The sequence below is a fragment of the Varanus komodoensis genome, unplaced genomic scaffold (assembly GCF_004798865.1).
Source record: "Varanus komodoensis strain SLA01 unplaced genomic scaffold, ASM479886v1 scaffold1, whole genome shotgun sequence".
NCBI classification, from domain to species: Eukaryota; Metazoa; Chordata; class Lepidosauria; order Squamata; family Varanidae; genus Varanus; species Varanus komodoensis.
In genome coordinates, this window is record NW_025335268.1 from 11,018,768 (window position 1) to 11,043,526 (window position 24,759).

At 40.2% G+C, this 24,759-nt stretch overlaps 1 protein-coding gene and 1 long non-coding RNA gene across 4 annotated transcripts in view; both read right to left on the reverse strand.

The window, feature by feature from the left end:
* Positions 1-24,759, reverse strand: part of BABAM2 (BRISC and BRCA1 A complex member 2) — a 177,141-nt gene that overhangs the window by 75,059 nt on the left and 77,323 nt on the right. The gene's annotated exons all lie outside the window — the stretch shown is intronic.
* LOC123028464 lies at positions 9,556-23,942 on the reverse strand. Its single transcript, XR_006415693.1, has 3 exons — positions 22,536-23,942; positions 20,573-20,580; positions 9,556-9,566 (listed from the first exon to the last, which is right to left on the reverse strand). It is a non-coding gene; the product is annotated as an uncharacterized LOC123028464 (long non-coding RNA).

Here is a 24,759-nt window from a genome sequence, read left to right on the forward strand (position 1 = left end):
CTCATTCAGACATACTTTCTTATGAACAAAGCAAACCGAAATATGCCGCAAGCAACAGTCTCTGCATAGAAACAGAGTGAGTCAGGAGGAGTCTCCTGGGCCATCTAGTTTCACCCTCAGCTCCAGCTGCCTCTGCTCGTGACATGTCTACCATGTGCACATCTAGCCTATCCTATCCACCTAGCCTACACCCTCACCAATGGGGCTTCAACCACCTCCCATGGAAGCCCATACCCTTGGGGTCCTGTCAGGAAGTACTTCCTGGCATCCAAACTGAACCTTGGCTCCCTGAGCTTTGCTCCACTGGAATGTGTCCTGCCCTCCTCTGCAGGGGAAAACAGGTCTCTATCTACCTCTGTGTGACACCCCCTCACATACCTGTATGTTGCCAAGAGTTCCCCTCTTGTCTAGGCTGAAAAAAACCCAGTTCCCTCAGTCTCACCTCATACAGCTTTCCCTGCAATCCAGCCACCATCTTTCTGGCCCTGTGCTGCACCAATTCTAACCTGGCTACATCCTTCCTTCAACGTGAAGTCCAGAACTGAACACAATACTCCAGTTGCGGGCACACCAGAGCTGTATACAGAGGTAGTAATACCTCTCTCGATCTAGAAGACGCGCCTCTGACTATGCAACCAAGGGTGGTGATTGCCCTTTTGACCGCCACATCACACTGCTGACTCATGTTTGGCCTGAAGTCAACCAGTACCCTGAGATCCCTTTCATAAGTGCTGCTCTTCAGCCACTTGTCCCCTAACCCGAACACTCATTCCTATGCCCCAAGTGCAAGCACTTATCTGCACTGAATGCCATTCTGTTGTCCCCTGTCCATTTCCATAGTCTGTCCAGATCCTTCTGGATCTGGAGTATCTGCTCCTCACTTGTGGCCACCACCCCTATTTTAGTATCACCCACTCTTCCGGGTTATTGATGAAGACTGACAGAGCTGTGGGGGACCCTGCTCACTGGCTGCCATTCCAATGATTCCCCACTAATGTTTACCCTCTGCTTTCGGTCCGTCAACCATGCCCTAATCCATCGGACAGTGCATCAGTCTATCCCAAAACTCCTCAGTTTCTCTACCAGGATATCATGCGGCACTTTGTCAAAGGCCTTACTGAAATCCAAGTAAACCACACTCACCATGTTCCCTCCATCTAGCCACCTTGAAACCTTGTCATAGAATTCCACAAGGTTCGTCTGGCAGGACCTATTTTTGTGGAAGTCATGTTGCGTAGCTGCCAACCTCCCTTCCCTATCTAGGGTTACTAGATCGCTCGCTATTATGAGCCCTTCCATTGTCTTTCCTACAGTGGATGTCAGGTTAACCTGTCTGTAATTCCCCATGTCCCCTCCACTACCCTTTTTGAAAACTGGGACCACTGATGCCACACTCCAGTCCTCTGGAACCTCACCTCTTCATGAGGCTTCAAAAATGGAGGCCAATGAGCATGAGAGAACCCCCACCAACTCCCTAAGTATATATAACCTATCAGGGCCCAGCACTTTTGTAACATCCAGTGCCCAGAGGAGCTCCTCAACTTCTATGGGAGTGACTCTAATCTGTGCCCCTAAATCCCCAGCTTCATCCAACCCCCCATCCTGCTTTGGTGAGAACACAGAGGCAAAATAGTCATTTAGCATCTGGGCCTGTTCCCTCACATCAGTCACCGAATCCCCTTCCTCCTTATTAAGCGGTCCCACCGCCTGTCTCCCCTTCCTCTGCTATTTACATGTTGATGGAAGCCCTTTTTGTTGCTCCTGATATTCTTTGCAAATCTCAGCTCATAATCAGCCTTACCCTTGCAAAGGATCCTTCTGCAACAGGCCTCCTCCTCCCAGTATACCCTTTTGTCTACTTGCCCCAGTGCCGATTTCCTATGGAGGTTCCTCTTATTTGTCAACTTTCCTCCAGTTTGTTGTATTACAATCTGTATAAGTTGTATAACACAAGATATACATAATGCAATGACTTTCCAATAAATATATTGTTTATACATGTTTATACAGATGAAACTAAGAATGAAGCAGCAAGGCAAATAAGTCAAATCAGTAAACTTGCTTTACTTTTATGTTCTAAATGTCATGTGACTAGTAGACAAGTATTCCCTCTTATCACAGGTCTGAATTGCTCTACATGTTGTGCTTTCTTGGGGCTGGGCATTTAAATCATATGGTTTAACTCTTTTGATGTTGTTGTTAGTCTCGAAGTCGTGTCCGACCCATCACGACCCCATGGGCAACATTCCTCCAGGCCTTCCTGTCCTCCACCATCTCCTGGAGTCCACTTAAGCTCATACCGACTGCTTCAGTGACTCCATCTAGCCACCTCATTCTCTGCCATCCCCTTCTTCTTTTGCCGTCAATTGTTCCCAGCATTAGGCTCTTCTCCAGTGAGTCCTTCCTTCTCATTAGGTGGCCAAAGTATTTGAGTTTCATCTTCAGTATCTGGCCTTCTAAAGAGCAGTCAGGGTTGATCTCCTCTAGGACTGACCAGTTTGATTGCCTTGCAGTCCAAGGGATTCACAGGAGTCTCCTCCAGCACAACAATTCAAAGGCCTCAATCCTTCAGCGCTCAGCCTTCCTTATGATCCAGCTTTCACAGCCATACATTGCAATTGGGAAAAACATAGCCTTGACTATACACAATTTTGTTGGCAGGGTGATGTCTCTGCTTTTTAGTATGCTGTCTAGATTTGCCATAGCTTTCCTCCCCAGGAGCAAGTGTTGCAAGCATCTTTTAATTTCTTGGCTGCAGTGCCCATCTGCAGTGATCTTGGAGCCCAGGAAAATAAAATCTGTCACTACCTCCATTTCTTCCCCATTTATTTGCCAGGAAGAGAGAGGACCGGATGCCATGATCTTAGTTTTCTTAATGTTGAGTTTCAAGCCAACTTTTGCGCTCTCCTCCTTCATCCGCATCAAGAGGCTCTTTAGTTTTGCTTCACTTTCTGCCATGAGAGTGGTATCATCTGCATATCTGAGGTTGTTGATATTTCTCTATTAATTCCAACTTGTGATTCATCTAGCCCTGCCTTTCTCATGATGTGCATATAAGTTAAATAGGCAGGGCGACTCTGCTTTCCTCTTATTAGCATGCATCAAAGACTTTCACTCTTTTGAAGTATCAAGAATGAAGGCAGTTTAGAGTGTGTATCGGAATGCAAAATCCATATGTGAACATGTGAGCAGCAACTTAGCTGCCTGCTTATTCATCTTTTCTGTAAAGTCTAGATTAATTTTTACTTCAATATTTTATTTATATTAAAATTATAAGCTGCTTTTTAATTCAAAGAACCCTAAAACAGCACAAACCATATTATATACAGTGAGACAAATTAACGTAACTAAAATCACTTAGCAGTACAAATTATGACTGGAGGTATGAAGAGCCAATCAACACTCAAATAACTAGGTTAAAGAATAAATGGGACTCTTAAGTAAGTCAAACAAGTTAATCTTTACCACTTTCCAAAACGGTTCACAGAGAAGGAGTTAAGTGGGCCTCTTGAGGGAGGGAATTCCAAAGTATGAGCACCATGAATGATATGGCAAGAGAATGAGAAAGTGGTACATTTTTAATTAATGTTGATTTTAATAAGGGAATCAGGAACATCAAAAGACTCTTTGCAGTCCCAATATGACTACACAAGGCAATTATCCTAGAGCTTCACCTCAATGTCTGCTACAGTTTAGCAAAGGATCCTGGGATCTACTTCTTGAGTCATTAGCTGCCATAAAATATACTGTCTTGGGTAACTGCATGCATTCATAGGCAGCTGGGGCAACTCTGGAGGGGAATTAATGTTTAAAAAATAATATGCAGTTTTCAAAAGTTTTTTTAAGCCTAAAGTTAGTTAGTTTATTTATATATAATATACAATATATATACATATATGTATATATGTGTGTATGTGTGTGTGTGTATAGAGAGAGAGAGAGAGAGAGAGAGAGAGAGTTTTGCTTTACAAGCACAGATGAAAGAGTAACTCTGCTTTTGTATTCACCATAACAGAAAAGCATATGCAAGGGTAAGGGAAATATTGCAAAACAAAAGCAAAAATAGAACAAACAAACCATAGCGGGTGGAACTATGTGATTATTAGTTGATTAAACTAGTTTATACAGCTTCAGGACATAGTACCCAATACGACCTCTCTAGTTTTCTACTATTTACTGTTGAATAAGACAAAGTTTGCTGAAACATGTTCACTTCCTTTTTATCAGTGCTTGCAGAGAAAAAACATCATGAAATTGCTACATATTAATTACAGATAACACATAGGGCAGAGAAGCAAAGCTGTCTTTGCTGGAAAAAAGATGGGATGGAAATACAATTAATCATAAATGGAATAAAAAGTCCAAAACAGAGTTCTAAAGTGGGATGGCCCATAGAAAATATTCCTTTGAACCTACTTTCTAAATACTTTTTCAGTGTCTTCACAGGAACCAATAAAGATGCCAAACCTGACTTTTGTTACCATTTACACATCAATTCACTTTTATTTACTCAGAGGAAAGTCATACTGATTTAAATGGGAGTTACCTTCTAACTTTCATTTATATTTAGAATTGTATTTATATTTTGGATTGAAGCCATAATATTCTGAATAATGACAACCAATTTTCCTTTGTATATATTTACTTATTTTCTATCCCATCTTTTTCCGGCAAAGAACACAAGGTAGCTTACATGATTCTTCTCCCCATTTTAAGCTCCTAAGAACCCCATGAGGTAGATTAGGCCAGGAGTGAGTGGCAGGTCCAAAGTGACCCAGTGAGCTTCATGACCAAGTAGGGACTTGAACCTGGGTCATCCTATCCAGGGTGAGAGCAGGAGGTCTGATTTACACATAATGCTCAGAAAAACATATCCATGCACCTGGCATCTTCTTTAAATATCAATGTGACTCCTTGTAAAGCAACAGAAGAATGTAAGAATTCTGTTGAATTGGACCAAAATGTCAACATCCTGTATCCTATGGTGGCCAAACTGCTGCCTCTGGGAAGCCCACAAGCAAGACATGAAAGGAAACCCTTTCCTGGAGTTCTTAGCAACTGGCATTCAGAACCGCCATCTCTGAACCTGGCCATCATTACTGCTATCAGTAGCAGACTTACCCTTCAAGGATGTATCTAATCTAATTATTCCTTGAGCATACCAGAGACCTGTGGCCTAAGAGGTTGTTACGCTAGTGTGTTGTTAACTGTGCATGCATAGTTAACTGTGCATGCATCCTTGATCAAATGTGACACTAAGTGCTCAGGAAACCACACAGCTAAGAGTTGTTGTTGTTGTTGTTTTGCACAGCTGGCAGCACTTTTAAAGACAAGTTTCAGACTTATGTCCCAGGCTTTCCCTCTACAAGGGCAAAGAGTGTGCTGGGAAGTCCTGGGAATTTTTGACTACAAGATCTCCTGTTGCACTAGATAGTTTTTGAAAGCTCAATATTTTCTGTTCATCTGAGATGAAGGAGAAGGGATGCAGCACTTGAGAAGAGTCACAGAAAGTGAGGAGAGAGAAAAGAGAGACAATACATTCTGAAGTGGCTTCCACAGAGGCCGGAATGAGTCCAACAGTCTTCTAATAAAGTACCTACACAGAGATCCAGGAAGCTTAGCTGGATGCATCCATGCATGGAAACTTGGGTTGGAGCATTTTACAGCTTTATCCTAGGACTTCTTCCATCAGCACTTTAATGCCGAGATTGGGTCATATCTACCCCAGTGCAACAAAAGCAGCTTACCAAGTGAAACAACATAAGCCAAAATTCTATGCTGACAGCACAGCTCCGTTGTACAAATATGATGGCATGTATCCTAGGATCACATTAAACACCACACAAGTTTCCCTCGTATGCTAATTCTGTGTCAGGTGAACTATTGTGTAGGTGAAAGCTGTATAAACAACAGGCTTTCCTTCTTCCAACCTGCCACTCTAGAGGAATAAGGATTGATTAAATCTGCTGACAATTACAATGGCTGAAGACAGTCTTAGTGCTTGCCAAAGCATCAGCAATACAGCTGAATGCCATATTTTGCAGTCAGAAACCAGAATGTTGCTCTTGGTGAATTCACATATTATGTGTAACTGCAGTTAATAATACCAATGTGTGTATTAGGAGACAATAGTCTTGATTCATCCAGCAAACCACCACACATGAACAGACTGTTGTATAAGGAGGCATTTAATGCATCCACTGCATTCTCTTCATAAATACAGGGCAACTGTATCCTTGCTGTACGGACATGGCAGCATAGTATAGTATAAGAAGTATAAGAAGATGGGTGCTCTTCATTACCATATCAGCTGTGAAAAGAAGGACACTACCCAGAAATGCTGGGCCCAAAGCATTCAGTCATTTATAAATCAAAAGTGAAGAATTCTACCCAACCAAACCAAACCAAACCAAACCAAACCAAACCAAACCAAACCAAACCAAACCTTTGAGATTGGGTCCCTCATTTAAACTAAACAGAAGTGCTTTATTTTCTATAAACAAACACATGTGGACCCTACCATTTAGAGATGTCTATATAGGCTATTATCACTTTCATTTTAATCATTACCATGAAGAAGCACTGGACATTTTCAATGTCACTATGATTTATGTGGCATAACATACTTTTGAAAGTGAACATGAAACATTGGAGACTATAATGAAAGAGAATGAACTACTGATGAGATCAAAAGAACAGAAAATGAAAATCAAGTTCATAAAATAAGCCCAACTCATTACTCACTGGACCAGAAACCACCAGTAAATGCTAGTCTGCTGGATCATGTACAGCATGCCAGTGAACTATGTAAAATTAGCAGGGCCAGCTGGAGACAGGAGAGGTATACCACAGAGTTTACCATAATGACTTCTGCAATCTAGACTGATGGGAAGAATGTGCTCCCTTTGCCTGTTCTTGCCTAAAAGAATGCTAACCAATAAACACACCTTTCAGGGAAATAATCACATGCAAGATGTACAGGAATGAACACAAAGGACAGTTGCGTGTACTAGGATAGGCCAGTCTTAGCCCTTCCTATTGCCTTCAGGAATTATGTAATAGATTACAACTCCTGTCAGCCCCACCTATATGGAATTGGGGATGATGAGAGCTGTAATCCAACACATCTAGAAGACACTAGCTTAGGGAAGGCTAGGATAGGCTAATTACACGTTATGTGCAAATACATGTAATGAAGCCCTGATGGGCAATTTTAGAAAAGAAAAACATCTCTGGAAGGATGCAAATTCGCATGGTGAAGTGGCAGAGGGAAGGGAAGGTGCTGAATAAGGGCCATTCTCCTTGCTATTTTTTTGTGGCAACTCTCCTCCTCCTTTGGTTTACAAAAGTAAGGAGGGAGTCACAACCAAATAAGATAGGCAGAACAAAAAGAAGGTAGAAAAACAAAGGTTAAGCAGTACTGACTCCATTTTCTAAAGCCCTGCAACTGTGCTTTCAAAAATGACCACTGGAGCTTTGTGTACTGTATGCAGGTTGTCCCCTAGAAAGAACAGTTAAGAATCAAGATTGGAAAAACTGGAAAATGCCACCGAGGTGTTGATGCAGATGTGATAATCATCCTGATGTTGGCTTTACAGCATTTGAACCCACAACCTGAACATCATGTTCTGTTTCCTACTATTATTGCTATCATTACACTATCTGCAAAAGCAAAATGAAGTTTGTAGTTTACTGTACCACTCTACTGAACACTGAGTTTACAGAATGACATTTTATATAAAAATTCAGCTCACAAATCTACATTTCTTTTTTCAGAAAGAGTCTGACTCCTGTACTTATTTTCAGAAGATGAGAGGAAAAAGATGCATACAACTTTAATTCTTTGCTTTGAAAATACTGGAAAGACGGCAGAAACCCAAAACTCACATCCTGATAAATGGAGTGCTACACCTGGGCACAGTACATGACTGAAACATAAATGTACAGCCAGCAAATTTAAGCTATGTACACTGTTGAAACACCAGCTCTTGAAACAGAATATTTAGCATTTCAAAAGTTTCCTGCCACCTGGAAGCAAACAGAGTTCATCAATTGCCTTACAGTAGAAGGAAGTATGAGAAAAGGGGAAATAGACCAACTTTCACACCCAGCCCAAATTTGCAGCTATCATTCACTTTCTTGGAAATTCTTCGAAATTCCTCATAGTCAGAGGCACAACAATAAAATTAGTTAAAATACTACTCAGGTTAAATCAGTAAAACAATAGGATAAAACCAGACAACAAAATCATAAATAAACAATAGAAAAATAATTTTAAAAGATCAATTTATAAAAGCAATCTGATCTGGTTGTTCAATTCACAAAAGGCAAAACATCAAAATCAAGATCTGTTATTAAAATCAAATTAATCACCAAAATAACTCTGGAATAAGAAAATTTTCTATTGGCAACAAAAAGAAAGATGTCACCTGGTGGATTTCAATAGGGGGTGAATTCCTAAGGTGGGGTGCCACCACAGAGAAGGCTCTCCTAGTAATCTCCCCCCCCCCCTCACCTCTTTAGTGGGAGGCACATGCAGAAGAGTCTCCAGTGAAGACCTTAGTGATTGAGTGAGAACATACAGAGACAGGCATTCCCTCAGATAACCATTTAGGGCTTTATATGTTTTTATATAAGCCAGCACTCTGAATCAAGCCTGGATGGCAACTGGCAGGCAATGCAGCTTGTGAAGGACCAGAATGATATGTTCATGAAAACCAGTCCTCGTCAATAGCTGTGTGGCCATGTTCTGAACTAGGTGCAGCGTCCAGGCTGTTTTCAAAGGTGGCCCTATGTAGATCCCAGCAGAGGTCATTCCACAGGGCAACCAAGGTGGTTTCCTTTCCAAAACCAGGCATGATGCCCAACTGAAATGGATCTACTGTAGATAATCTGTTTCTTCCAGGAATGCTTGGAGCTACCCAGCTGCAACCCATTCGATCACCTTGCCCAAGAAGGAAATTTTGGCTATGGGGTCTATAGCTATTTACATCAGCTGGGCCCAGATTAGGTTTTTTCAGGAGGTTGTCAATGTCTCTTTGGTGCCAGCAGCTGTGATTGCAACACTCCTGAAAAAACCTAATCTGGGCCCAGCTGATGTAAATAGCTATAGACCCCATAGCCAAAATTTCCTTCTTGGGCAAGGTGATCGAATGGGTTGCAGCTGGGTAGCTCCAAGCATTCCTATCTTCAGGCTTCAATAGCTGAAACTCATCCAGTAGGATGGAATCAGGTGGTACACTGGATGCCTCCACTGATGAAACTGGGATAACTGTGGTGTCCAACTTGCTAAGTATCCAAGTGATTTTATCCTCAGAGTGCCATGCAAATTCCACACAGTGGGGCTCAAGGGGTTTGATTGGGTATTCTTTTGAGTCAGAGTGTAAAAGGCTCTGTACCACATGGAAAGCTCTGCTGGGCAACACTGTGGGAATGCAATGTTGGTAGTAAGAAAGCATTTCCTTGGACCTTCACCACCATGGAATAGACACAATAACGTGCACTAAGCTGTATTCGGTCGGATTCATTTTGTACTCTTCTCCAAATGAATTCTAGCCATCTACCCTCTTTGTTCATAGACCTCATAGCCCTGGTGTATATTGTTGCACTCTGCCCGAGATTTTAGGAGCAAATTTACATAGCTATTCCTGCATTTGCTTACAATATTATTTGATTCAAGTATATGTTTCCTATTTTCTTGCTTTCCAATATGTTTGGCTATTATAGCCAACAATGCTAGATATGCACACGATAGGCTGACATTTCCTCTAGAAAAATATAAAATCAAAACAGCAAACTTTTATTGTTAAGGCCACTGAGTTCTTTCTATGCCATCTGCAAACACAGTTGAAGAAGAACTGAGGTCTAAAAACCTCATTAATTTGCTACCGTTCGTTATTTCTTCACAGATAAATGAAGTCAGTTTGTAGTATAGCCTTCAATGAAACAGATGTAAAAGAGAATTTGTAACTACTGCTATTGATACTCAGTGTGTTTTATTTGTTAATTCATATTATCGCCACTATTAAAGAACAGTGTTCTAAGAGGCACCACTTCAGATATTGCATTGCCACTATTTTGCACCTTTAGATAATAATATTTAAAGAAATAATTAAACTAAGGGGGGTGGGAAAAGGCATCTGCAATAAGATTTACCTAATATCCAAACAGCACTTCCTCCACCTGCCATACACATAATCGGTGGACACAAGTGTAAGAATGTGCTAACTTTAAAACACCCCCCAACTGCATGAGACCCCTGGCCCTCAAATTACCAGCTGGACTTACTTGGTAAGTTTCTGCCTTTCCTGCTTACTCTACTTCTTAGTGGAAAGGGAGGAAATTTACGTTTCCAGAGGTAAGATACCCCCCCCCCCCTTTCACCTTCTCCTACCCAAGCTATTCCAGGAACAATACAACAGTATTCTCCTTGCATCAGAATCATTACTTTTTTCCACATACTTTGTCCCACCCATTTTTGGGTTTTCAGCATCAATTGTTACAGGAGGATAATTTTAAAGGCATTTCAGGGCAACCACACCTTACAGATTCCCCACCAATTTTGCCTTATTTTAGAGGTCAAAACACAGGTGCTGCTTAGTCTATAATAACAATGTTATTGTACAGTCACACAATGAAACTAATTCCTCTTGGTGACAGTCATAAACATAAACACTTATCATAGGTTTATGTATTCTCTGTTGCCTGATTACACTGGAAGAAACCTCTAAAGAAATTCTGCCCAAAAAAAAAAAAAAAAAACAAACCAAACAAACAAACCCAAAAACCAAAACCCCTACAATAAAAGAAGCATCTTTGGCTTTACTTATTTACCTGAATCTGCATGTTTTTCCTGAAAGATCTGCTATTCACTTCCCATTTTACTATCCAAAATGTTATATGGACAATTTACAACCAGCAGAAAAAGGACTGAAAGCGATTCAAAACCCATATGCCTTTAGAACAGTGGCAGCTGACACTCCAATACTTCAATTCAGCAGGATCCTAAGCACACTTTTTAACCTGGCTCTTGCTCTAAAAGCCTGAAAAGTATGAGAAAGGCACACATGTGTAAATAGTGCTGGAAATAGTTCATGTGCTTTAGCAAGATGTAAGAGCCAGTATCCACTACAAGAAGCATATTCTCAGACTAGTGCAACAAAAGGTAAAATGGAAGGTTAGCAACAGTTTCTATGTTATTTATCCAATCAAAGGTTCAAGTCGAAATCTTTCTGATCTAGAATTCTGCTATGATCTCCTGTCGCTTTTCAAAATAGAAATTGGCACTGCAGGAGGGAAAAAATGCTTGACATCAATGCAATATATTTCCTGAGCTCTGCAAGTAGTTAGATAGACAAAAGAAACCAATTCCTATGGTTTTCGTTAACTAGAGGACTTGGAGAAACAGCAGGAACAGTCTAATTGTGGAAATTTATTAACTAGTTGCCCAGAGTGTTCAGATAAACCACATGCAATCTCACTTTGAAACACAAAAGTGTACCATGATGAACACAATTGAAATAAGCAGTACAAAAATTCTCTGACTGATTTCATTAGAGATCACTACACTTCATAATAACTGTCACCTCGCTACTAGAGAAGGCGTTTCAGTTGTTAGGATTTCAGTAACAGATTTCAGAACCAATAATAATACTCAGAGGTGTGGCAAATATTGAAGTCTTTTTATGTGGAAACAGGAGGGACCATAACTCAGTGGGAAAGTACATGCTTACAAGACAGCTAGAACTACAAAATGTGCTATTAGACGTAGGAATGGCACCACAAGAAATGTCAGGCAGTGTATTGCTTGTTTAAGATCATGCTTAGGAAAGCAGTTTTAAATATATACTGCTGGCAAAAATCTTCATCGGCATTCCTCATAAATTTATTTTAGAAGAATAAGTACATTCTTACTATTCTTTATCAGCTGACAGTTTTCATTTGGTCTTGGGAAATGGTATGTCAAACACACATCCCTTCAGTTTTTGGAAACAATGCAAAACACACCATTTTGGGATTGCCCTGGTGTTTAAAATATATTGGATTTAACAATCTGCTTTTATACAATATATGCATCTTAATTGTGTGATTATTTGTTCTGATTTCTATGCTTGAATTATTTTATAGTTTTGGATTTTGCAAGCTGCCTAGAAATATGTTTAAGTGAAAAAAAAATACCTGTTAACAGAACTACAGTAATTCTGGGAAAACACAAAAAAGTAACCATAAAGATTATTCCTATAACAGTCCAGAATTCTTAAGTTATAAGCCTCAAATTTCCCTTCACTTAGGACTTTCCCTTCTGGGAGTGTTCCAGCCAAAATTAAGCATTTTAGCACTTTTTTGCACTTGTTTCAAGGAACAGAGTTAAGAAGGTAGTCAAATTTCCCCCACTGAAATAAAAATCACAGCCTAGCTGCATAACCTGGGGTTAAATTACCAAGGACAATGTTTATCTCCAGTTAGCTAGGAAAGGTTAAGATTAAGACAAAGCTGTAGAAGAACATGTAGAAACACTGGATTAAGATACATCTTCTGTATGCCACATAGAGAACATGTTGAAACAATAGGTTTTGGCTTCACAAATATTAACAAGTTCTTTCATCTCAAGGATAGATAATTTAAAAAACCCTGGGAGTTACCTTGCTGAAAGATAAATAGATTTCCCATTGAATGCAAGTCTACCATGAGTGGGTGGTTACAAAAAGCATGAACTGTAAATTCACATGAGAAGGAATACATTTGAGGCATCAGTTAAGTTCCCTAACACATAAGCAAAACAGATACATACACAACTAAACAGATTTTTCCTTTCATTGCCAATTATTAGAGGTTTAAAAATATAGCAAAATGAACCCAAAAACACACATAAAATTCTACCAATCTGAAACCCAGCACCTCTTATTCCAGCCATTTTCAGCCTGCTGCTGTTCAAATTTTGTGGACTATAGTTCCCAGCACTTCTGAACACTGGCTGTGATGGCTGGGGCTGATGGATGCTGAAGTTCAGAATATCTGCAGCCCACCAGACTATCTGGGAAGGGAACAAACGCTGATACATTTGGCTGTTAATACGTGCGCACTAGGGAAGCATGATTTTCACCCATTTCTTTTAAATATATGACAACATGCTAGAAAGTTGGGAAGTGGCTTGGCTTGAATATTATTGTAGCTACTTATAAGTGGAAATAATCTGTACACATCAATTCTAGCACTCACAATAACCTTTAATGTCATTAATTTTGAAAAAGGGAGATGATAAAGCAAATACCAGATAGGAGCTTAAAAATAAACTGAATTCTCTAAGAAAATAAGCAAGGTTAGAGATGTGTTGACATATTATGATGGTCCTCAACATAATCCACCAAACTATAATGAAAGGAGGTCAAGAAATATGTTCAATGTTAAGAGAAGTATGAGCCCTTCTGTGCATATATTGACCTGTATTCATTGACAAGAATGATCACCAAGCGCTTCATCTTTTACATAGCTCTGATGACTCATGGTATTAGTTGTCTACACTGGGAATTTCCTTGCTTTTCTAATTATATGACAGAGTCACCAAGAATTATTTTTTCCTATAGTTTCGGTGGTGTGAACTTCCTTTACCAATGTGTCTACAAGCACAGACAGGATATACATTCTGTTCACAGAGTCTGGCAAGAAGAAGTAAGATGACATTCTGAGTCTAACAGGAATGTACCCGTTAATGACCTATACAAGAAAAAAAAAGCAGTATCTTCACAGGGTGCTCATATTGTACCTTTATGTAAAGATCCTTCCTTGTTGTCTGAACAGCTCCTCTTAAATACTAACAAGAATACAAAAGGTGACTGTTGAAAGATATACAGGAAGAATATATAATAGAAAGAGTGGGTCAAGTTAATTTTGGTCTGGAGGGAAAATTGCTCTCGTCCACTCTGCACCTTCCATAAGATGGGTGACATCAAGCGACAATGAGCCTGTCCCTGACCTTATTCAGTCCTCAGCCAAAATTCCAGCTAGAAATCCTGCTGCCAGTCCCTCAGTCAGGGAGGCTACTCTGCTCCACTCAGATTTTTCCTGGCTCACAAATTCACCAAGGAACCAGACTTGCGGTTTTGTAGCAACCACCATAAGGCAAAAACAATAAGGGAGCAAATGTTCTCCTCGGAGGGGTTGAAGCATTGGGAAGGGCTTCATCTGAGGCTTTGTGGTCCAGCCTGGTGTGTCAAGTTTTCCTATGGGCCAGTGGTTTCCTATCCCTGAAGTAGAACAAGGCCTGTCAAAGCACAAAAAAATAAAACAGGCAACATATTGAAAGGCAGTGTTTTGTAGTAGTCAGAGTTTTGGACTGGGACTTAGGATATCTAAGTACTAGTTTCCAATGAGAATTCCTGAACTTTGGGCCAGCCACTGATTTTCAACCTAACCTACCTTACAGGATAAAATGTGGAGGAGAGAGACAATTATATAAGCTGCTTTGGGTTCCTTGCAGGAAAAAGGCAGGCTATAAACAGATAAACCAATAAAATTCTCATAATAAGAAACACATTTAAAATAGGGATTTAATATTAGAAACTATTTGGCTTTCCCACTTTACAGGTATCTTTCACTTTGATCACCTTGTTTCGTACAAAATTAGGGCCACCAAGAGTGCCCCCCCCCCCCATGGATATACACAACTCTAGAACAAGAGCACGATCCTCTGTACATCAGCTTTGGTAAAAAATGTATCAGGCAATGCATACTTTCAGTTAAAGAACAGTGACATGCAATAAATAAATGTAAAACAAAAGAAAAAATGATCACTATATATACAGAAATGTAAAAGCAACAAATGAGAAACACAAACTGCTATAGCAGTTGGTGCTGAACAAACTCCTAAAGAGCTGATTGGTAGAAGGCAAGTAGTGATTAGACCAGGTGGGCCTCTGTCTTTGTAGTGATGCTGGCACAATGCCCCATACCTTCTGCACACGCACCTTCATTCTGAAAGTGGGAAATATGCAAACAGGTCTCAAACACAGACCAAAGTATATGCCAGACAAACGCAAAATAAAAAGCTAAATACATGAGAAGTCTGCTGACAGAGGTTTTAATAAAAACTCTCTTCACATTAAAAAAAATAAACTAAACAAAGCTTGTAATGACAGGCTGAAGGCACTGTATTTGGGAGGTTCCAAAACACAAGAAGCCTTGCTTTCAATCCGTGTATCTCAATCTTTCCCATAGAAAATGTTATTATTGTGTTGCTGTATTGAACTGTATAAGTTATCCTGGAAGCCTTTGGGCTTAAGAGTAGCATAAATTCTAGATTTCCCATGTCCAAGCACAATACATCTGTCATTATGCTATGCTGGCTGTCAACAACAACAATATGCTATTGGAAAAGACAGGTGGTGCATGAATTTTATGTCACCAGAGTTCTGCTCATTGTCTCCAGTCATTTGCACATACACTCATCAATGCTTGGTAGGACTGAAAGTTTCCACTATAAGGATATCTTGAAAAACATCAGGTTGGTTATGGAAAATGACAAGTTCTTGTCTAAATCCACTATAATTGTCTGTGACAAAAAGGGAAAAAATCCTCCCTCCATTATACTGAGGTAACCTTTTAATTAGTTGAAGCTTGCTATGGAATCATTACTTAACATTTTATCAAGACTTTTAAAATATCATTAAATGATTAAAATTTATATCATTGTTCTTTCCAGTTTGAGGGTGCACATACAAAAACAGCAGGTCAAAAAAGTCTGAAAGATCTTTAAAAGGCCTGAGAAAATGGAAAGATATTGTTCTGGTACCCAAAATTCATCAGATTCAATATTGTGTGAGCTTTCCCAGGAAGGGCATTCCAAAGTCAGGACTGCATAATGGAAACCCCCTATCTCTGGTTACCATCTATCTCAGAAAGCAAGCAGGATATAAAGAATGGAATCTGAAGACCATCCAGCCACCTGAGCAGGTTTTGTGTGGGAGGAGGAGGGCTCTAACTCACCAACTAAGAAACTCATTGGGGTAAAGTCACAAGAAGGATGCAGATGTCACAAATAATAAATATCTGCACTGTTTATTAATTTATTAATTTATTTTCAAATGTATTTGGCACTCAATAGCCCAACAAGACTCTCTAAGCATCTAACAATATCAAGATATAAGCCAACAATGCAAATACAAGTACAGGTGGAAGAGGGAAATCTGCTGGAGCAGAGTGAACACTTATAATCTGCTGTTAAAATCAGATCTCAAATAATCTTTAAAAAAGAATGGGCTTTCTCTGGAGCCAAAATGAAAGTAGAGACAGCACCAGGAAGATCTCTTTAGGAAGCCCATTCCAAAGGTTAGGGGCAGCCACCAAGACGCCCCTTCTTCTAAATACCAGTTCTTTTACTTCCACAATCAAATGTGCATGTTAGGCAATGTATGGTACAAATGTAAGTCTTCCTCTCTTACACTTAGAAAATAATTTCTTAAGAACACAATGGATTACACAGTGATTAGGCCTGGGTTATGTTTTCTATTTTAGGAGGTATTTGACTTTTTTTTCTTTTTTTGGTGGGAGAAGTTTCTTAATATTAGCACAGTTCAGCAACAAGAAATGCCTAGGAAAGACGCAGTTTAAAAGGGTTCAGCACCTGGCTAACATGTTTGGGCCAGTCTGTCTCAGTATAAAAAGTGGAGATGTACCAATTACCTACTCTGTCAACATCAATTACTTCAATAAAAGTTCCTGTACTGACCAGGCACTTAAAATAGTCTGTCTTCAATAAAGCAAAGTTGCCTTGAGGGTGTGTCAAAAAGTTTGAAAGAAAAAATGTTACAGCTGTAGTAGTGCCAAAAGTCCTGGAAATCAAAACAACAAAACCAACAAACAAATGGGAAACCAACTGATAATTAATGGAGCAGAGCGCACTAGTATTCCTAAAAAGCAATCAGAATAGCCTGAGTAAATTCTCTTGGTGATGGTGGTTGTTATACTGAATTTTCCTCTTGAAAGGAATGCAAGGCAGCTTACATACCTCTATAGCTCTCGTAACAACAACCTCATGAGGTAGGTTAGGCTGACAGTGTGTGACTGGCCCCAAGTCACCCAGTGGGCTTCATGGCCAAGTGAAAACTAGAACCCAGATCTTCCAAGTCCACAGTCCAACACTTGGACCATCATATCTTTCCTCTTTCAGTGTGTTGCCTAAAGCATGGTCTAAGACAACTTGCATAAAGGCAGCACTCCAAAATAAAGCAAGAAAAACAGAATGCAAGCTAGAAAAGAATCTAAAAGACCATTTTAATCTATATAAAGTATGTATTCAAGATTATTACCTCTAAATTACTATCAAGGTGCAGGGAAACTTGAATTTTCAAATGGAAGAATAAAGAGGCATAAAGTAAAGAACTATACACAAGGTAGCTAGCCACAGGCAGAAGTTTTTCCATGTAGAATCAAACATATGGAACAGACACCATGAAAATCCATGTAAGGGAACAATTAGCATAAACAGTTTTGAAAATAACTTGGAAAGCTATCAAGAAGGGAAAATACTGTGGACTACATCTGCTAAGGCAGAAGTGGGCAGGGCCCTAGACATACTTCTCTTGGCCTGCCTACGTCCTTAAGTGACCTGTGTTTTTATGTGTATGTCTTCACCCAGTGTATAGGCTATTCAAGGTCAGAACAGCACTATATTAGCACAATTCCCTCTAGCAAGATAAGAGCCTGACATTGCTAAGCCTCACTGAAGAGCAGGGACCTTACTGTAGCTTAAATGGCAAAAAGCAACAAGCAAAACTGTTTTACTCAAATTGTAAAGGCCTAGTTCTTCAGAGAACTGTTGCTATCCTTTCCCAGCTCTAGAAAGTTCTGCCAATTAAATATAGTTACAATTATTCATTACAAAAGTTTAATATTGCTGTGACTGATGTAATCCTTCTACTGATACAATAAATGGCATTAAACATCCATGGGTAACAGAACTGATCATTATTCTTGGGTTATATGCAGTTGCTTCTTCCCAGGGTAAAAGCAAGTATTTTATATGACACACTACAATAAAAGCTATGATCATGTAAGGTATAATATGGAACCTGAACTGAACATCAACTTGAAACAAAGATGTCTGAATAAATTAATCAGTCATTTGTCTTGGGGTTTAAGATTTTTCTCAAAAGTGGTATGGGCATTTAAAATAGAAAGGCAATACAATGGCCTTATTCAGATGTTAAGAATAAGCCACGATTCAGTATTTAATGGACAAACTGCAGCAAGTCTTGGACATGAGTATACCCTGTTATGCATTTGTGTGGCCACAAGAAGTTCAGAAGCTCTAGAAGCTCTTAGTTGGGCCTGTAACCTATCGATATGGCCCCCAGCAGAGACTAAATGACCCAGAAGGCTTCTTGCATGCACTGGGAATTTTCAGCTATTAGAGCTGGTGAAAGCCCTGATTGATCTGTAGAATAGGGAGATAGCTCAGGATGCTGACAAGATTGCTTTGAAATGCTCTCTCAGGCTCCTTTATCTGAGGAGCTCAGAGCAATAAATTGCATAATTAGATGGCCAGAGCAATGATGGAGGACAAAACCAATTAAACATTGAGCCTGTTTAAAGGAATTTCCCTGCTTCTTCCCTGTACAAAGAGAAAGTGGATGATCTCATGGGAGAGCCTATGATTTCTCATGTTCCAATGCTCTTTGACATTATCTAGCCTCAGGTGGAAATGATAGAAGGCTATCTTTCCCCACTCTCCTACACAGTTCTGAAAATGGCCTGTAAAGCTGGTTTTATGTTAGCTGGCTTTTGATGAATTTCTAAGTTTTATTCTGGTCTCTCTCTTTTTTTTTTTTTAGTACAGGGCTGGGGAGCCTTAGTCACACAGCCAGCTCTCCTGGTGTCCCAATCTGGTCCTCCAGGGTTTGTCAGAGGGCCATGCTTCCTTCAACTGGCTCCCTTTCCTAGACTGTTAATCCCTTTGATGGTTTCCTAGTTTTTATACAGGGTTGTTGCTGCTGTTGTTGTTGGTTTTTTTTGGTAATTCTAAAAGGCTGAAGTAAAGGCTTTTAGAATTACAAAGTCTCATAAGGCTTAGTTACTAGCAGTAACAGCAGTCAGCTATAATACACCAGTAGTTTTTGTATGCTTGGTCCCTTCTGCAATTGTTCCCACCCCTTTGATCCCATTCACCAGTGGAATGCACATCCTGAATATTTTTTGGGCTGAAAGAAGCTCCCCGTCCCTCTTTTAAATCATGCTTTGCACTTATATTGACTATTTTAAAATTGTGCTTCACCTTAGGGGCCATTCTGGGGAGAAAAGTAATTTATAAATACATTAACAGACATACCATGCCTTTTTAGTAAAGCTTTCCCATCTGTCAGTCGAATGGCCTCACTGTCTTGGCATATAGGAAAAAAAGCAACAGCCCCCATTATCCAGACAAATGTGCTGAATAGAAACTGCAGGTCCAAACATCTGGTTATTATTTTGTATCTACTTGCTACAATATAACCTATGTGACACAAACCATGTTACTTTAGGGGCTGCGAACACTGTTTTAAGTTAGATATGCAGAAATGTGCCATATGAGGAGACACAACAGAGTTGTCAACATTTCCCTAAAAATCCTGAAAAACAATCATTTAAGCTGAAAGAACTACAAGAGGTCCATACAGGTGGCTCCACAGTAGGAAGGTTCTAAGCTTCCCTGCTATTTTAAGAACCATGCAGACACTGCAATTTAAGATGGGAAGCTTCAATCGTTTTGCAGACATGTGCTACAGCTTTTTGTGGGCAGGCCAGGCTGATCTATTTTGGCAAGTACAGCCAAGTCTGATTCAGAACTTGGGTATGGAAAAGCTTAGAGCTGCCCAACTTCTAGATATAACATGGAGAGTGGAAAAGGTAGTCATGAGAGGTTTCCATGGGAAGGGCCACTTGAATGGAGGGGTGCATAATGGTCTGTTCAATTATTTGGCCAGTTCTGCATGTCCATTGATCAAACAATTGAAAAGTACCGCAAAATAATCCAGCCTGATCTTTAGTTGATGCAGAGAATCCATTTATTATAGCATTCCTCTAATTTATATGTAATGAAGGAGAGTCAACCACCTTCCAGGGTACTCTGTTCCATAGCTAAACTGTCTGTACCATCAGGAAGTTCTCAGCACGAGGGGCTGTTTCTTCCAATTTGAATGTGTTCATTCAGGTCCCACCCTATGGAACAACAGAATGCACATTTGCCTTATCAGCTGTGCCTAGGTGGTGAGCCTCTCTCAGCCTGAGGGTCAAATTCCATTTAGGAGGGGTATGGAATGGAGCATTCCAGTGCATGGTGCACCTGAAGGCAAAAGTGGGGAGGCCCCAATCACCAGCATATAGTAGCTGAAGGCTCTTACTGCCAGTACTTAATACCTTTTAAATGGAAAACAAACCACAGAAGTCAGAAAACCACCAAAGGATGAGTTGGGGAAAGGCAATCTGGGGATCTTCAGAGGACTGGATTGGTACCCCAGGTAGGCTGGATTTGACCTTTGGGCTTGAGGCTCAAAGCTTGAGGCTTTGTGACGTTATTATCAAATAGCAGAAGGGTTACTACTGTAACACCTCTTCTTCAAGCTATACATACTCAGTTCCCTCAACCTTTCCTATTGGGACTCATTATCTTTATTGTCCTCCTCTGAACACAGTTCCAGTGTGTCAATACTCTTAATTCACAGTGTTCAGAATTTAATGCTATGAGGTTTGACCAAAACAGATTAGAATGGAACCATAACTTCTTAAGGTCTGGTCTTGTCATCTTTTGCTGAGGCTGCCTAGAACTGCATTTACATTTTCAGTTGCTACATTGCGCAGCTGACTTTAGTTTGGAGTCTCCTAAAATTCTTGGATTTGTTTTATATGTACTGCTACAGCAAAACTTTCCATAAACAGAACTTTATATCTGCTGAAATTCATTTACATAGTTCACCAGTTACAAAGATGAAGCTGTTCAAGGGATCTGAGTTGATCTGATTCCTTGATTAGCTCCTCATGACAATGTGAACAGAGCACAGCAAAACCACAGGATGATGTCTGCTTCTCTATGGAAGTTGGAACACTACTGAAGAATGCCTCAGCAAAAAGCTTTGAGAGCTCCCGTTTAACATACATTTGTTCCCTGCTAGATTAGTAGACTGGTAAACTGTGGTTCAGTGGATGCTTATAAAGAAGCAGACTCAAAGTCACAAATCAGGACATTATGAAATGCAGACAGAAATTCTGACTGAAGTAGGCAATTGCCAAATTGTGCAAGGCTCTTGTGAATTTGTTATAAGGCGGCTCATTATACTTAAAACTGGCTGCAGCAATGGTGACTTTCTGAATAGCAAGATATCACATCTGGGCAGGGCTTGGACTCATACCAAGAACAAAATAAAAGAAGGCTTAGAGGAGTTAACCAGAAATCATGTTTGTCGAAAGGGCTGCACAATTAACCTTTTTCATACTCATTACAATCAGTATGAGAAATTCTAATTAGATAATTTAAAACTACTGGTACTCACTTCAGTAATTAGTGCCTGGTTTTGTGCTATTTTGGCAGGTGGTGGTAAGGGTGAGAGAGCAATATGGCAATGGCTGAGGCTTTCAGTTTGGGAACAGGCAATTTGATGCCCCAATCACACTACAACTGTGATAAGTACACATTTAAGGGTATAAATTGGCAAATCTAAACAAGACCCTTTGGAGTAGCATTGAACTCTATGGCAGTCAGTAATTTTGACATACTTTTTTCCAGCAGGAGTCATATTTTGTTCTAGCAGAGACATAATTTGTGTGGGTTGGGCAGTCTTTAAGTGTTGCTTCAGTGTGATTTCCCAGCAATCTCTTTTCCCGCCCCAAAACATTTTGCAAGTGTACCCAAAACACCAAAGTGAAGCTAATTAGCTTTTGATCTGTATGCATTCAGAGAACCTTAAGAAACAACTTATTGTATTATTTACTTCAAAAGAAGTGAAAAGCTGATTATTCATATGGGGAGCATTCAACTTATGTCTAATAGGATGCTACTGCTACTGCATTGATATAGTCATCCTAGTTTAGTATCTTCAACTTTCAAACCTGTGACAAGCTTGTGCTGCTGCCAACAGTTCCTGTTTAAGAGCCATAGGCCTGTGGTGGCCATTCTGTATGAGTCTGGGTATAGACCAATGGAAATTGCTGAAGACAGGATGGGAAACAGGCCAGGAATATGGGACAGAATTGGCAAGTGCATCAGATTGTACAGTGATGGCTCCAACCACTTTCAGTTGGGGTTGAGGACTTGGGAAAAAGATGACCATACAGTCCATCAAGGGTTGTACTGAGTTTGGCCACTCAACATTGAATTGTTCCAAGGTTTGTTCCGCAAATTAGGTTTAATGTACATTTATTAACTACAGGAGGATGTGCTGTGTCACAGGATGGCTTGAAAGAGCAGATCTTACTGCCAACAGCAAAATTAGCAATACTTGAAAGGAATGAGTTTTCAGAAAATTGGAATTAGATGTTGGAAACAAGTCAGTGTACACTGATACTCAAACTGAACAAAATCACTTCCATATTCACTAAACCATCTTAAACACAGTACAACATTGTAATAATGGTAATACAGTAATAATAAAGTAGCTACAGGTAATGGAGAGAGAGAAAGAATCTGTATGTATATGTGTATGTATATAGTGTTAAAAAAACAATTCTTCAAGCACTTTACAACATTCTTGAGGTAATATTAAACCTAACATTAACTGATGACGACAGACCTGGTGGTAGAGTCAGAGTTTTATTGTGCTGCTGGAGCGGGGGAGTTAGCACTGGACTCACTTTCTTTAAGTAGGCCTTGAGGGTTCTTTGTATCACCATTTCCTTTCTCTCACCATAAATGGAATTGTAGCAACTGAGAATCTGCTAAAGAAATGCTAAAGAAAGCCCAAATGCTAAAGAAAGACCAAAGGAGTACTATGCACCCTACACATGCCCCAAAATACACTGACTTGGGTATGCTTGAGCTGATGCCCAGAACAAAAAGCTGTGAATACTGTATCTCTAGGGAACTAGGCTGCCACAGATGATACGTTGCCAAATGCATCGCATAGTTACCTAGGGATATTGCATGGTTCTTTGGAGACAGAGATTCACTAGAGATAGTCACAGCTATCTCTAGCAAAAAAACTGTAACTACCTTTAAAGAAAAGCTGTGACTATCTTTAGGGAACTATGCAGCCACTGATGACACTTGCCAAATGTTTTATGTAGTTCCCTAGAGATATTCATGGCTTTTCAGTAGAGATGTTCATATTGGATTTATGACAGTCTGTACGTTTGTAAACATGGGTTGTTCATAACCCGGGAACGAACTGTACTATTATAAAACTGCCAAATACATTGGGGAACAACTGAAATCAGACTTTTCAAGAGAGAGTACTGCACCCATGTTTCTATAGTCTTTGACACTTCTGAATTTTCGTAAAACTGTTTCTATTCTAAGGTTGTTAAAGCCTGTGAAGATTACATAGACATTCTGAGCTTGATCCAGAATCTACTTTCCATGGATAGAAGGGTTTCTTCTGCAGAATGGGGGAGGAATGTATTTCCACAGCTGCTGCAATTCCTTATGTTCTTTGAAAATCTGCTCTGGACTGTTGGGAGATTCTCCAGAAGAGCACTGGAGGTATGCTAGGGACTGCAGGATGAGGAGGTAAAATCGGCATAGTTTGCCCCCACCCCCCACTGCATTCCTTCTAGTGTCGCAAACAGAATTCTATTCTTAGAGACTGGTCTCACTGGTGAGAAGAAACATGGTGTCAGGATCAGGGCCTGAATAACTCTGCAAATGCCCACAGAACCAGGAGCGTCTTTGTGAGCCCTTGCAAGAAGCACCCGTGGAGCAATTATGCAGTGCAGCTGTAGACCCTGAAGACCATAAAAGGCTTCCCTGCACTGCTGCTCCTTGCCACAGCAACACAAATGCCTTGGTGACTTCTTGTGCTCTGGCCCCTGCCTTGATCAAGCCCTGCTCCAGTTTGTTTCTGCCTTGCTCAAGTCTGTTCCTGCCTCCCTCCAGCCAGCGCCCTTCCTGCTCTTCCTGTCTTTCCTCTCAGTATACCCTGCCTTGCTCCAGCCTGCTACAACCCTCGCGTCAACGTCTCTTTGGTAAACTGACTCTGGAACTGTGCTCTGACTCACTTGCTCTCTGCGCATGCCAACCTGGACTGCTTTCATCCATGCCTTTGACCTGGACCCACTGATTTTCCCTAAGACTCTGGTGTTAGTGAGCTCTGGACTCAGCTTGAGCTTGTACCCTGGACCCAGCATTCTGCCCCTTCTTGCTGCAGCCCATGGCCCGGCCCTGACACATGGCATTTAACCCATTATTTTTATAGTGTACAATCTGTCAATTTCACAGGAAGCCAATTTCAGGAAAGCTAATATTCTGAAACATCATTGCATCTCCATGAAGGCAGAAGGTAGGAAAGACTCATCCATCTCAATGTCCCATCATTTCATCCACCTCAAGAAGCCCCGAGTTGCACTAATGTTGCATATGAAAAACAGTGTGAACAAAACATAGCGGCCCCAGGGTCAAATATTAAGGCAGTCTATGTACTCAGTTTTCAACAGCCACATTAATTCAAAAGAGAAAGTAAACTGAATATATACGTAAAATAAGGCAACAGATGTCTAAGACACAATAAGTGAAATTAGACAATAATGCAGGGATTTTTAAAAAGGCAGTGTTGGTTTACAAAGATCAGGGCAGACTGATCG